We start from the raw sequence: 14,712 nt of genomic DNA, 5'->3' as shown, positions 1-14,712 counted from the left end.
TTTTCTTTTAAAGTTATACTTGTTTTTTTTATTTTCTTTTAAGAACACTGTGGGCTTGTGAAATATAGTTTATGGATGTACAAATATGACCCTGGACCCATATCAAACCCAGACCGAATATCTTTTGAGTGAAATTCTCCACAGGAGTGATGCTAGGCTGAAGTGATTTTCAGATATTTCAGGCTGTCTGGGTACATTATGAAGCTGGAGGAGAGCTGTAAAACAAAAGCCAAGGACCTCAAGGTGGTTTGGAAACTAGGAGGGTGCTTGAAAATTCAGTATGGATTGATGACTAATGCTGGTGACAGTGAAGGCGTCTCTGAATTTTTTTTTTCAAGAACCTTTTTTTGCAGTTGATTCACAGAAGGACAAAATGACTTTGCTGTGTCTCTGTGTTCGAAAATCAGTTAATTTCTGTCCTTTGATTAAAATAACCTCAAGGAGAAATTTCGAGACATATAATTGAATTGCTCTGTTGAGCCTTTGGACTCCTAGGTAAGGAAGTAGTTTCAGGGATAGATGTGTTCTCTACCTAGAGATTGCCCAAGAGCAATGAAATCGTCCAGCAAAATCTCAAGGGAAACTCCGTAGAAACAGGCGCACACTAATGGGAGCGCCACCGCTGATGCTTCCCTTCCAGAACTCTGTACAAAGGGATTTGTCAATGCCGGTCATTGGCCATTAGTTAACTTGGAGACCAGTTTCTTTATAGAGATGTCCTAGGACTGCTCTCGCATCTCATGGCCATGGGAGGGCTGCTCTTTGTAGGTAGAAATGCATGCTTACATGCATAGTAGCAAATATAGCACTGAAGTTCAGTACTGAACTTAGCATTGGTTAAATACTAGGAGCCAGAAAGAATCCACTGATCCTCTTGTCACAGGCTTGTTTTGTAGGCGTAAGAACTGGACTCCGAGCCACTGGATGATAGGACTGCAAACAGCACTGGAATTCCTTGGTTTCATTGTTTGTTCTCTGAACCACCTTTGAACCCAATAGTGATGGGGCAGCTAAGAGCAATGCTGACTTGAGCTGAGTGACAGCTGAGGAGTGGTTCAGGTTACTGTCTAATTTTGAGCTGTTGCAGGAGAAAGCTTCAGGTAAACCGACCCACGGTGGGGGTTTGGGGGATGTACATGTGTGAAGTGTGGAGACCTGACCTAACCTGCTGTCTCGTTTCCCGCCTCCCCACTAATGCTCTCCTAGTGATTGTGCCAGGGGTGAGCCTATGAGTTGTTCATTAAGCCTGCTTGTCATTGATGACTGAACCTGAGAAATGCTACTGCATCCTTTTTCCTTTTACAAATAGGAACTCCTGAGTCTGCTAGGGTCTCCTTCCCAGCATCCCATCAGTGGGGTGTGAGTAAGAAGAATGGCTGTCACTTCTGTGCCTCCTTCTGTCCTTCCCCTCACTTGGCCATGGGTGCAGTACTAGTGAGCCAGTCGATACTACTAGTTTAGTGTGATTCTTGAGAAATGGCAGAAAGACCTGATAAGGGACCTGGCTGACCCTAGGAAATAGCGGCCCACTCTCTGTGAATTGTCTGGTACTGTAACAGGGTCTTATCTGAGCTGTTGCATGGTCAGATCTTGGTCACAGAACTTTGGCGTCTGCCTCAGAGCACTAGAGGCCCTGAAAAGGCTAGAACATGTTAAATATTAACTTGTAAATGGTAGTGTTTCTGACTCAGCTTCCTTATTGTCCCTGGTTTTTTCAGTTCTACAGGAGCTGAAATGCTGCTCACAGGTCTAGGTCATTCTTCTCTCTAAACAAATGCTATGGTTCACTCCACTTCAGTGCTCGATGGGTGTGGCTTTGGGCTTTGATTTTTGAGGGTCACCCCTGCATAGTGACTGGAGTGGTTTTGTGCTTGAGGAATTGGGATGTATTTCCACTCTTAATAAGCTTGTAACAATCCATTGATAATTTATGTGATAATGCTCCCGAAGTGCTGATGAGCACTGAGGGGAACTTAGAGGCATATGACCTTCATTCTCTGTGGCCTGGGTGGAATCTGCATGCGCCCATGCTTCAGTATATCAGAGCTCAAGGTCACAGCTTCTCTAAGCTGTGGTTCCTTCATGAAAAGGAAAAGAATTTGCATTATTCAGCAGCCTATCAGGCGTTCTGCGAAAGTTCAGTAGGTGAGGGGCACTCGTCCCGTATTTCTTGTTATTTGCATTATTTCCATTGTCCTTGTACAGTGCTGCAGTGCGTACCTTCTCAGAATGTTGTCTTAAACACTGAACTCAAGACTGAACCCTGGGTATTTTTCAGGACCGCCAGTGCCAGATTGCTTTCTGACGGGTTTGTGCTGATTGACATTGACGTTAACAACCCAGGACGAGCCTTGTGGAATATATTTTATGAACTAAAATAGAACTTGTTGTACCTAAACCTTGCTGTGTGTTTATAGAGTGTAGAGCAGTGCTAGTGAGAAGCAGACAGCAGGCACTTCCCACTTGACTCTGTACCCTGCTCCTTCCCTGTGACTGCCACCACCCCCACCCTTCCTACCCCCACCCGGCCACTATATTATGGGTTATAAGCTAAATATAAACTAAGATCTAAGCTTGAAGTCAGTCTTTATTTCTTTCTTTTTCCCTTTTCAAGGTAGAACTATGTGGCAATGACTCAGTCTGCCCCAGATTTAAAAAGAAAGAAAAGAATTGGTTCCTGGCCAATTGGAAATGGGCAGAACCATTTCGTCATATTCCTTGCCTTGTTTTGACTTAGAGAAATTATGTGCTTCATTGTCATTTGAATAAGATACATTAAATAAAAAAAGAAAAGAAAAAAGAGTAAATGCACAAGGAAACCCAGGGTAGATTTCCTTACAGCAATCTTATCGTTTGACTAGATAATGTCATTTTCCAAAGGACTAGTAACAGTCCTGAAGTGATCTGGTTTTGTGGGAGTGGAGGAGGGAATATTGGAACAAAAATGCAATGGTCCAGGAAGGAAAGGGAGGGATACTGTTTTGCTATTGTGAAGGATGTCTTTCAAGGGAGGAAGAGATGAGGGAACTAAAGAGGGTTCCTTGCGGGGGGGGGGGGGGGGGGCGGGGGCGGGGGGAGGGAGGAAGGGATGGGATTTATAGGGTTCTGGTAGGGAGAGAGAGGGCACTATAGGGGTTGGTTCCTGTAAGGGAGGAAAAGATTGAGTATTTTGCTGTCAATTTCTGTTCAGTTGCTTTAGATTCATTTAAAATTCTTTAAAGCCTTAGTTTCTTTGTTTCTGATATTCCAGTTCTGGTTAAACTGTTGAGAGAAATCTGAAAGATTTTGCAATCTAGGAGGTCTGCAGGACCCAATAAGAGTTACAGACTTCTCTTTAACCTACTCACATCAGAGTCTGTTAGTTCAAGGACGGAACCCAGGACCACTGAGAGAAACACAGAAGTAGCTCTCAGAGCTTTTCTCATGACAAGTTTTTACCCTAACATTGACTCAAAAGACATGACAGCCAGATTCCTTAAATGAAGTGCAGAGTCTATACCTCACCTCCAGGAACTCTGCGTTGACTGCTCTGGATGGAGTAGACCTTGGGTGTCCCAGGTGATGTTAGCAAGCTGTTTTAAGTGGAGCCTGATCCATCCCTATGCATGCATGCATGCATGCACATGTGCGTGAGTGTGTGCATTCAGGGTTGTGTAGAGAATCTGGGAGAGAAACTGATTAGACGAGAGACTACTACTTGAGTGTTGAAGTAGTGCATATTGTGATTCCCTGGCTGCTCGCAGATGTCAGCTGCTTAAAGTCTGACTGGACATTCTGTGGGAGATTCTGTGTTCAGACAAAGTGGTACTTGGAGTGGTGGGAACTGGTTCCGATCCTGTACTGTGAGGAATTGTTGTAAAGGGGGCTAGCAAGAAAGCCCTGTAGAAGCCATTTAAAGTTCATGAGATGGCAGGCTTAGCCGCAGTCAGACTTACAAGCGCTTGCTAAAGAACCCTGAGACATGCTTGAGCATGGACCAGCTTACAGTCTCAGACTACAGTTTGAGATATTTTGTTTGGCATTAAAAGCCAGGCAATTTGAAGAAATTGGATCATATCCGTATCATTACGTACTGTTTACTTAAAATATTGGTATTAGTGCTGTAGGCTGTAATAACAAATCTTGTAATGTGTGTCCATCCATAAATTGTTACTCGTTTTCCCACTGCTATTGGCTCACAACCCAGCACCAAGAAAACACTGTAGAATAAAACCGATATGCTAATGGAGACAACCAGAGTCAGGGTGTGTGGGTTTGTGGCTCACTTCCCAGTTCTGTACACTAGGTGGTGCTAGTGTCGCGCTGTGAATACCCACAAAGGTCTGATCCCATGTGTTGGTGTATTTTTACCACTTGGGGTCACTTAAGGATTACCTGACTTGCCTCTTTCCCATCTAAGCAATCACAGATTCCAAGGAATTATTTCCCCATTACATTTGTCAGAGTCTGTGGCTTTTTTTTACCTAGATCTTGAAGGCCAAGAAGTGTGAATTGGGATTTTTTTCCTTAGCGAATTGGCCCCACATGGTTAGTGCCTGGGTGGTTCCTCCTGTCACAGTATGGTGAACTACCCCCCACCCCAAGCCTTCTCTTGGGCCCACCATTGGAGACTTCTCCATATAAAGATTTTCCATACATGTCAGGATTGTGCTTATGCTAATTGCTGTGCTCATTAACATCTCCAGAACTTGGAGTGCTTTTTCTCAATCATTTCCTTTGATTCTGCCTGTCTCTGAAAGGCCAGCTCTGAGCGAAGGGAGGTGGGTATCACATTAACTAATTGCTGACACCCACCGCCTTTCTTGCCTCCTATGCAGCTGATCCTAGGAATTACACCACTGCCCCTGGAGAGCATGCTAGAAATTTGTGGAATGGCCCTGGTGGACTTGCCTGCCTGTGGGTGGGTATGGGTGAGGACAAGGGCAGGATGTGTGGGCTTGCACAGCTCGGACAATGAGCCTAGTCACTTCATATGGCAGCTCAAGGGGACTTATGTGAACACTCAAAATGTGGATGGTCTTTCAGATTCTCCCTTCTCAGCAAGTAACTTGTATTTTTCTTCCTTTCTTCCTTCCTATCTTTTTTTTAAAACTTTCCTTGATGTGTTTGCATATTTTATGTGCCTGGTACCTGTAGAGCTCTTAAGATGATATTGTATCTCCTAGAACTGGCATTATACATGACTTGAGCCAACATAGGTGCTGGAACCAAACCCAGGTCCTTTGCAAGAGCAACAAATGCTCTTAAGTGGGAGCCATCTCACCAATTGTACCCCTTCTGTTACCAATGAACAGCTTCTTAGGTGATGGAAGCAGAACTGAGTCACCAGCTCAAGAACATCCTCTGCTGGGGCCATTTAAATCTGTGACAGGAATTCATTTGGTTTCTACCACTGAGTGCACCGTTAAACATACACTCAGTGTTATATAGTTTTATCATCTGTGTCAAACCCACCCAAGAAAATGAGATAGGCCTCTATTAAATCCAAACTAAGATAGACGCTTAAATCCTTTATTTCCCAACCTTCCTCCTTAAATCCTCTCAATTCATACCACCAACCCCCATGTAAAAACAATAAGTATCATTTATTGGTCTATACCGTGAACTTGGCATCATTCTAAGTACCCATCCTGGTTCAGTCCTAACAACCCAGAAGCTAGGTTACCTTCATATTTCCCAAGCATCACCAAGAGGGTAGTTACTAGTTTAAAGATGACATTGCTGGAAAGTAATGGTGCTAGGACTGCCTTTATTCTTATGCTGTTGCCTGCTGGGAGATCTTCCCTCCTTCTTGACTGTCAGGATCTTACCCAGTGTCAGGGCCCTGAGTCATCCTTCCCACCCCCTTGAATGAAAAGTCTGCTCTGGAATGCCACCCAGAAGCCAGATATTTTGGATTCTGACTCATGTAAGAGCCAGCACTATCCTTTTTCAGGTAAGGAGCCTGGGGCCCAAGGGTCTTGGATGTTGAGTTTGTCAAGCCCTGGAAGGTGGGCTTTCCTGCTGTGCCCCTCCAGGAAAACCTCAGCTCATCTCTTTGTCTCCCCTACACATTATAAATTAGCTCTAAACTCTCTAAAACTGTCACATACCTATTCCAGGTTGGTCAAGGTGCTGCTAGAGCAGTGGTTCTCAACCTGTGGGCCACCAAAGGAGTTGTATATCAGATATTTATATTACCATTTATAACTGTAGTAACATTACAGTTCTGAAGTAGCAATGAAATGATTTTATAGTTGGGGGTCACCACAACATGCAGAACTGGATTGCAGCATTAAGAAAGCTAAGAACCACTGCTCTAGTGAGAGGCTTCTGGGCTACAATGCCTCTTCTCCCTCTACAGTGTGCAGGCATTCTTACATTGTGACATTTTCCAACTAACGAGACTATCATGCTTAGATGATGGAGAACTCCAACAGAAAAACACCAAGACTTTTCACTCCAAGCAGGAAACAATATCCCATAGTGTAGTAACCCCAACAGGATAGAAGAATAGACCACTTTCAGTAAAAAAACAAAACAAAACAAAAAAACCAGCTTTTTCAGCCTTCTCAAGAAAACCTTTAACCAAAATCTGAGCATGATTTTGAGCATATGGGCCCCAAGTTCCAATTTGCTATGGCTGAGATTTCACTGGTACGATGGACCAACACTCCCAGAGAAATATGTGAATTCATCGTGGCTATTTTTGCAGCACTGAAGCTGGCACACTTCCAAGCTGAGAACTTTCTGCTTTAGCAGCTCTCGGTTATTTGAGGCTGGATGACTCACTTAGTGTAACATCCTCTTGTTTTCCTCCTCCTCCTCCTCCCCGGGCCCCCTCCCACCTAAGAGGGCTGGCAGGGGCAGGAAGGGTTATGAAACTCAAGCTGCTGTTGAGGACTGCACTTCTTGTCAGTTTTTGGTAGTGCTTTCTTGGGAACCACTCTTCCTGCTCCTTCACGACCTCCCTACTAGGCAGCTCACCTCTGTCTTTATGTGAGCTCTAGACCTTTTGTTCCTTCCCCCACCAAAGTATATGCTTCCTGCATTTTATTTACCTGCTTAGACACACTACTACCTCTTGCTGCAGAGAGAAGGGCATTTAAAGCAGGCCAGGGCACAGTGTGGCCCAGCCACAGCTGCTAGTAAGCATTGATTTGTTAAACAGGGAAAAGAAAGGAACGAGAGAGGAGTAGGCAAGTTTCGTGACCCTTCTGTGAGGATCCAGCTAGCAGAGTTGGGATGACAAGTTAGAATATGTTAGCCTATCCTGGAACTTGTTCTGTAGACCTGGCTGGCCTTGAACTCACAGATCTGTTTGCCACTACCTCCCAAGTGCTAGAATTAAAGGTATGTACCACCACCCAGTGTAATTTTAATTCTTTACCCCTCTGTAAAGCAGGAATAATTATTGTCCTTTAAGGAAACTATGGTTTTAAAGTAACAAGGTAAAAATTCAAGAATACTAGTTGGATAGTTCAATACCTGGTTTTCAACCGGAACTGGAAAGTCTTAATCATAACTGGCAGAATATAAACTGAGAAGACTCAATCTTTAGAGGCCCCAACAACAGAATACATATCCCTCTAGTGCACAGGGAGCATTCCCCCAGAATATGGTAGTCCATAGACATGCCTCAGTCTGCTCAAAAGACTTCGAGCTACCCGGGCACCAAACACACTGGACCGAACTTGGAAGTCAACAACAGAGAGCATCATAACAGTAAACAAGCACAAGGAAGAGATGGAGCCGCCATGTCCAAGACGGAATCCTGAGAGAAGTTAGAAACTTCTCTGAGAAAGGTGAAAGCAGAAATGGTAGACAGCTAGGGGGAGAAGCTAAAGCAGTGGCTAGAGGGAAATTTATAGCTGTGAATCATTGTATTAAATGGGGAAAGAGGGGAGCTAGGGAGATGGCTCAGGGCTTCAGAGTGAGTGCCTGCTGCTCTTGCAGAGGACCTGAATGTGGTTCCCAGAACCCACTCATAACTCCAGCTCTAGGGGATCCGACTCCCTTTTGGGCTTCAGAGGACACTAGGCACACACATGGTACACATACATACATGCAGGCACTTGTACATACACATAATTTTTTCAATTCAAGATAAAAAGAGAATCTCATGTTAAATTCCCATCTTAAGGAACTAGGGGGAGTAAAGAGAAAAAATAAATCCCAAAGCATGCAGACGGAAGGAAACAATAAAGATTAGAGCAAATGTTAATAAACAAAAAAAATGGAAACAACAGAAGAAAATCAATGGAACCGGAGAGTGGTGTTTCCCAGAGATGGACAAAGCTGGCAAAGCTCTGTTTAGGAAGAGATGAGGTCATTTTCCCAAGGTGACTCCAATAGGGAAAATCAGAAGGAGATTCTGGAGGAAGGCAGAGTTAGTGTCAATGTTCAGGCTGCACCTCTAGCTCCTACTTAGCCTGTAAGCGCTCAAGGAGCGGGAACTCCTGTCACTCATTTGCACATCCCTAGTGCTTTTACTCTGAGCCTGGCACACAAGAAAGGCTCCGGAAATGTTTGCTGAACTAAAATGAAAAGCACACTCCTCCCCATCCTTCGCCACCATCTGTGAACAATGATAAATTATGCTTCCAATGCAGATCGAGCTGAATCGCACAATTTCTGATGAGAGAAGCTGGAAACAGCAAACTGCTAGTCCTTAAAAATAAACCCTTCAGCTTCAGAGATTTGGCCCAGAAATGAACCGGGTTACAGCTTAAGCCCTGACACTCAGTTTATTACCCTGGAGCCAAAGGAATGGTGCTTCTGGCTGGAGAGAGACTTGATCACTTTAGCCTGGCCCTGGGCACCAGGTGAGAACTCATCTGCCCTGTCCCTGTCTGGATTCCCAGGGCGATGGATACTGCTTATAGCCAGGACTGGCCCCTCCTCAGATGGATCTGATCAAAGGGAGCCCCCAGACCCAGCCCCTCCCCAGCCCCCAGAGTGATAGGTTAGGAACAGAGTTCAAGGTCCTAGCTCCATGTAGAACATAGATTTCTGCCATTCCCTGTGAGTAAAATGTGAACAATATTGATGTTAATGAACTCTGGATCCTGAGAGGCTGGAAGAGAAGGGAACCCTGATAATACTCAGTGGGACAGATGCTGCCACATGCTCAAACTGGTGTGAAGTGTAACCTGTTCCAGGACCAGGAAAGATGGTCTGGTCTTCACACATATTATCTCCTTGGCTGATTAGGAGCTGTGAGGGGAGCCTAGGTCACTCGGAGGCTTCTAGAAGTTACCCTGAACTCACCATGGTAGGACAAGGAATCCAGGGATTTGGACACCCATGTCCTCTGGGCACTCCCCCACCTCCTTAGGCTACTTGGGCCTCCGCATGTGTGAATTTCCCAGGAAGAATGCTTGTGTGGGGCAGGCAGACACTAGTGCACATTCGTGTGTGGTTCTCCCAGGCGCAAAGGCAACAGCTGCTTTCCCCCTCGTCTCAATTTAAAGGTGGTTCCCGGGGAAGCTTCAGATGTGGAATTGACCCTAAGTTGAAAAGATCTTTTTAGGGCAAGAGCTTTGTTCTTGTGAATTTTCTGCCTCACCAACCATGGGGAATGTGAGCCGGGAGGGAGAAGTCTGTTAAAGAAGTTGGTCATTCATTTCAAGAGCCAGGGGCCTTTCTGCAGAAGCATCGCCTCCCATTCTCTCGGCCTTTTGATCCCCTGGGGCTCTGGACAGGAAGGCGCAGGGCAGTGGCCCTGATCCCCAGAACCTTCCCACCTGCCGTTATGGGGTGCAGAGAAGGTCTTTAGCTTGTCGTTAAAAGGAGCTTTCATTCTTTTTTGAAATTAATAATCTCAAATTCCTATATTAAAAGTTAGAAAAAAATCCACCTTTTGCCCCCAAGAAAGTGATGAACAGACATTTGTATTTGATCAGTTGTAAAATGGTTCCTAGATTATGCTACCTCAGTATCTGGCTCCCATCCATTGCTCAAAATGTTGAGCGTGGATCTGGTTCATTTTATAATGAGAATGGTGAGACTGGAAAGACAGACAATGAAACCCATGAATACTGATGTGACTAGTAGATTCATCAGTATTAGGTGCCGTCACATACCACTGTACTCTCAACAGGAGCCCAGGCACAAAGGACTCATTGTATGTTCTCTTGAAAAGAGGTACAGAGGCAACTGTTAGTTTGAAGCTGATAAAGTTGACACTCTGTCATCAGCTCTTCAGGTTCATTCTGGTTTTCTGTTTTACTCTCCTTAAGCTTGTGCCTTCCTCAAAGAAGCTACTTTAAGGCTGCAGGAGATGGCTCGGTGGGCAAAGTGCTGCCTACGCAAGTGTAAGGACCCGTGTTCAAAGCTCCAGCCTCCAGGTAAAAAGCTGGGCTTGGAAGCAGGCACTACAGTCCTGTAAGGCCAACCCTGGGGGAGGCAGAAACAGGAGGATCCCTGTCATTCTCTCCCAGACAAGCAGCAGAATCCAAGAGCTCCGGGTTCTGTGGGAGACTCCATCTCAAAAAATCAGATGAAGAGCGAGAGATGGAGGAAGATGCTGACGCTGACCTCTGCCACAGAAATGAGCAGCGCCTTCCTCCCAGTGCGGGAGGTGTACAGGAGAGAGAGGGTACACGAGAGAATGACAAGTGTGAGGATGGCAGAAGGAGCAGAGACTCAGGGCAGCTGCTGTCTCAGAGGAGCCCACCCCAGGGGTTCGGAGGAGGGATGAGCAGCAGTTAAACTGGCTTAATCACAAAAGAGAAGGGGTGAGCTCACATCTGAGGGAACACCAAGGAGAGTGGCCTTAGAAGGAATCTATCGAAGGAATGTGTGAGATGGCAATGGGATGTGGTTTCTCTGAGTTCCTAGCCTCTGCTATCCTCTGGGTGGCTTTATTGACATTTTTATGCTGGTCAGTCCCAGGCTTGTGGCCCCTGGGTCCAGCAGAAATAGAGATGATTTTGAACAAGAACCACAATAGAGTACAACCAATTGTGACAGATTTTCGGTCCCGTGGTGACACTTAGATAGGGGATTTAGTAATGATTGGTGAGACTGGATTGTGTGCTTACAACCTCCCTAGAACTGGAGTCCCTGTTGGAAACTGAGTCTCGTTCACAGTGGGACTTAAGAGCGGAAGGCAGGGGGTTCAAAGACAATGAATAAGGTGTAGAAGGAATTGCTGTCAGGACCCTGATAACAGTAAGAATATAGGATAAGGTAGCTATGCATAGTTGTGATTGACAAGCTATGCTCTGAGCACCGATTTCTCTAGCTGCAAAGCTTGAGTTCTTTTTGTTAACCACTGCTGCCTGGCAGCATCCTGCCCTGGATGCTACTTAGCTTCTTGGTTTGGTGCTTGCAGGTCCTGCTTGGGTTCAACTGAAGTTACTGCCAGGGCAACCAAAGGTAACTAACTCCTGGCATGACATAGACGCTCAATACATCACTTTAAAATGAATAAATAATGATTCTTGCCTTGATCTGTGCTGGCTGCTGCCCAGCGGGCTGCAGAGTTGGAAATCACAAGTTTATCATGGCTTTTGTAACCTCCGTGAGTTACAAAGGAGACCGGAGAATAAAGCTTGTTAAGAACAATGGCTGTCACTGAGCACTGGAAACTTTCAGTAATGACCTTTCACCTTTCTGAGTTCATTCTTTTTATTAATTCTCTGATAATTTCACACAGGGATACAATGTATTTTGATCACATCAAGCCCACACTCCCCTCACTACACCCTGGTCCCAATTTCATGTCCGTTTTTTCATAAGTCACCGAGTCCAGTCAGCACTGTCTGTGGGTGCACAGGTGTCAGACCATCCTTGGGCACACAGGCCACTCACTTCCTGAAGAAAAGTAAGTCTCCTGATACCACTAGCTTCTAACTGCCAAAGCTCTGCAGGTAGGAGTGGGGATTAGCATGTCTTTTTTTTTTTTTTCCATCCCTGCTAGAAGGACTTGATCTTGTTTCATGTGAGCAAGCTCATCAATGCAATGGCTATGCCATACCCAGAAGATATATATCTCTTAGGATCTTTGTGTCCCCTCTTCTATATTTCCCAAGGGGTGTGCGTGCGTGTGTTTGTATGTGTGTGTGATAGATGTCCTACTTAGGGCTCAACACTCCCAAGCTATCTTCTGTAGTCTGTCTTTTATTTAAGACTTACTTATCTTAAAATGTTATGTATCCACTGGTTAGTTTTACATCAACTTGACATAAGCTAGAATCACTGGAGAAGAGAGAGCATCCGTTGAGAAAATAGCTTCATAGTATTAAGCTGTAGGACATTTTCTTAAGTAGTGATTGATGGGGGAAACTCTAGCCCATTGTGGGTGGGCCGTCCCTGGGAGGGAGTCCTAGATTCTATAGAGAAGCAGAGGAATAAGTCAGTAAGCAGCACCCCTCCATGGTCTCTGCATCAGGTTCCTGTCTTGTATGAGTTCCTGTCCTGACTTTCTTTGGTGATGAACAGTGATATGAAAGTGTAAGCTAAATAAACCTTTTCCTCCACAATTTACTTTTGGTCATGGTGATTGATCACAACAATAGTGATCCTAATTAGGGCAGAAATTGGTACAAGGATAATAGTGGTGTATTACAGCAACGGACCTGATCATATTGTTCTGGGGAGGATTGTGGAAGAACTTTGGAACTTTGAGCTAGAAAAATGATTAAATGTTGAGAGCTCTGTGGGATGTTCTGTAGGAGCTTGGAAGATAATTTTGAGAGCAGCACAGATGATGAGGGCCTGGATTGTGAAGTTTCAGAGGGAAGCAAAAACTCCACCAGGCTATTTATGCAAAGAATCTGTGATTCTGGTTAGCTGGAGATGAAGAATGAGCTGTGCTTAGCAAGAGACAAGAACCACTACAGTGAAACCTTTGTCTTGCTGGGATAATGGATGCTGGAGCTAAAGAATCAGCTGTGATTAGGAAGAGGCCAGCATCATTAGGTGAAACTTTCTAGGAAGCGTTTCCTAGGAGTCAGTCCAAAGAAGCTGTGTTCCAGAAGTGACCAAGGTTATACTTCCTGCTGGTGGTTGAACTTGGTAGTGTAAGAATCACCCAGGTAGTATTGATTTTGAAGGCATGAAGGGGTCATGGAGAAGAGTTGAGGCTTGGCAATGTGTGACAGGGCCAGAGAACCTGAAGAGAGCTCAGAGGAAGATATTGGTGAAAGAGCAGCCCAGCTGCAGCAGAAGACTCCAGTATTTTGAAGACGTGAGTACCATGGGATGTCCACCAAGAATAGCAGCAACAGTGACCTGAAGCCATCTGGAACCTAGAAGACAATGCTATGTGTGCTGCAGAGAGCAGAGCCAGAGAGGTGACCCTACCCCTTTGGGGAGCAAATCCCAGACATTGGACAACAATTATTTACACATTACTTACAGTAGAGTTGAGTCTCGCTTTGTTCAGATTGTTTCTGTGCTCTGGCTCTTCTCTCTTGAAGTAAGAAAGTATTTAATTTACTTTTACTTTTTTTTTTTTTTTAACAGGAGCCTACAGTTGAGAGATTTTGAACTTTTAAAGATTTTGGATTTTTAAAGAGACTGAATTTTACAGTTTGTTTGAATTTGTGAAGACTGTGAGACTTTTAGAATTATTTATGTCTTTATTGTGAGATCTTGGGGATGAATAAGAAAGAAAGGGTTGTGGCTTAATAGTAATGTGTTTGTGTGCCATCTTGAAATGGGGTCCTTTGTACTGGCTAATTTCATGTCAGCTTGACACAAGCTAGAGTCACTGGAGAAGAAAGACCATCAACTAAGAAAATGCTCAGACTGTAGGGCATTTTCTTTTTTTTTTTTTTTTTTTTTTTTGGTTTTTCGAGACAGGGTTTCTCTGTATAGCTCTGGCTGTCCTGGAACTCACTTTGTAGACCAGGCTGGCCTCGAACTCAGAAATCCACCTGCCTCTGCCTCCCAAGTGCTGGGATTAAAGGCGTGCGCCACCACCGCCCGGCTGTAGGGCATTTTCTTAGTGATTGATGGGAGTGGGGTGGCATCCCGTTGTGGGTGGGACCATCCCTGGACGGGTGCAATAAGAAAGCAGCCTGAGTTAGCCATGCAAAGCAAGGCAGGAAGCCCCACTCCTCCAGGGCCCCCTGGAGCATCAGCTAAGGCCTACAGGTTCCTGCCTTGTCTGTGTTCCTGTGCTGACTTCCTTCAGTGATGGAATATGATGTGGAAGTGTAAGCCAAATAAACCCTCCCCCTTCCAAGGTACTTCAGGTCATGGTGTGTCATCGCAGCGATAATAATCCTGACTAAGACAATATGTATGTTTGCCTGTGTGCCATATGGCATGCATGCAGTTCTTGCAGAGGCCAAAAGAGAGCATTAGATCTCCTGGAACTAGAGTTAGAGACTGTTGTGAGTCTCCATGTGGGTGCCGGGAACTTGCTTGGATCCTCAGGAAATCAGCCAGGGTTCTTAGTTCCTAAGCCATCTCTCTCCCTCAGCACTTGTCAGTGGGACCATGGTGGGTGCTGATGGGGGAGATCTCAAACCTTCGCTACTTCTGTCTCCTGTGCTTTAGCCTTCTTGCGGTTGTGGCTGTCCTTATTATAATATGCAGTGAGATAAGAGGCACCCCCTTGCTCTAGTGGCCATCCATGTCCCGGTTGCATGTAATAGTCAAGGTCCTGTGTGGTCAAAATCCTGTTCATCTCCTATTCACTCGGTCACTACTGGTTTGCTTGTCTTGTCAGTACTTTCTAAATGCCACAACATGTTCACATGTTCAGCAATTCCATGT

General features: G+C 45.1%; 1 long non-coding RNA gene across 1 annotated transcript; it reads left to right on the top strand.

The window, feature by feature from the left end:
* Nucleotides 1-801: 801 nt before the first annotated feature.
* On the top strand, nt 802-13,311 carry LOC115032759 (uncharacterized). The gene is made up of 4 exons (XR_003838358.2): nt 802-1,100; nt 8,592-8,804; nt 10,221-10,328; nt 11,318-13,311. It is a non-coding gene; the product is annotated as an uncharacterized LOC115032759 (long non-coding RNA).
* Nucleotides 13,312-14,712: the final 1,401 nt, after the last annotated feature.

This window comes from Mus caroli, unplaced genomic scaffold (genome assembly GCF_978045245.1).
Source record: "Mus caroli unplaced genomic scaffold, Mus_caroli_1 scaffold_14, whole genome shotgun sequence".
Lineage (NCBI taxonomy): Eukaryota > Metazoa > Chordata > Mammalia > Rodentia > Muridae > Mus > Mus caroli.
Note: the sequence above shows the minus strand (reverse complement) of the source record. Positions and strands in the feature narration are given on the sequence as shown.